Consider the following 904-nt stretch of genomic DNA (forward strand, 5'->3'; position numbering starts at 1 on the left):
GCGTGTGTGTGTGTGTGTGTGTCTGTGTCTGTGTCTGTGTACGTACGTATGTGTATCTGTGTGTGTATGTGTGTGTGTGTGTGTGTGTCTGTGTACGTATGTGTGTCTGTGTATGTGTGTGTGTGCACGTTTGGGGATGTGGTCTTTTCAGCCAGCTCTGCTGTTCTGCAATTCTGGAAGAGTTTTGTGCTCTGCAGAAACCACAACAGTTTCCATCCACTTGTCAGATGTCAACTGCTTGGCCAGCTTCTGTAGCCCAATTGTGTAAATGAAAAAAACATCAAATACAAAAAAACAACAATAATTGGTAGCCTATTCAATATCTCTCCATTCCCAATATCTTCCCAGGTGTATTATTGTAGTTTGTTGTCTCAGGGGGAAGATATATGCAAATAACAATGATGATAACTATGATGTTATGATGTTTAAAATGCAGACGATTGGATTCTCTAGGTGGTCGATATCCTCTTAATTCCCAAATGAGTCCAGTTGTGAGCATGAATGATTCTTGATCATCAGTCAACTTTTATTCAAAGTTTATTGAAAAAATACATGTAATGGAACAGAAACTATGACAATAAGCTGTTACACTAAACTAAAATAAAACATCTATTTGAACAGATGGTTTCAAAACTTTGAATAGCAGTTCTAACCATCAGCAGGAGTCATGCTGAAAAACAACACTTGAAAAGACAGAATTGTCTCCAAAAACAGGCAATAATAGAAAGAAAGACAAGCAATGATAGCTCCCAATATCGATTCTCTCATTCTCCTACATTACATTACAGCTAATGCTACATTACATTACAGCTAATGCTACATTACATTACAGCTAATGCTACAGTGGTATACAGTGAGCCTCACACTCTGCTAGTATTGATGGCTGCGTAGGTACTGAAGTCAG

This window comes from Argentina silus (genome assembly GCF_951799395.1).
Source record: "Argentina silus genome assembly, chromosome: 21".
NCBI classification, from domain to species: domain Eukaryota; kingdom Metazoa; phylum Chordata; class Actinopteri; order Argentiniformes; family Argentinidae; genus Argentina; species Argentina silus.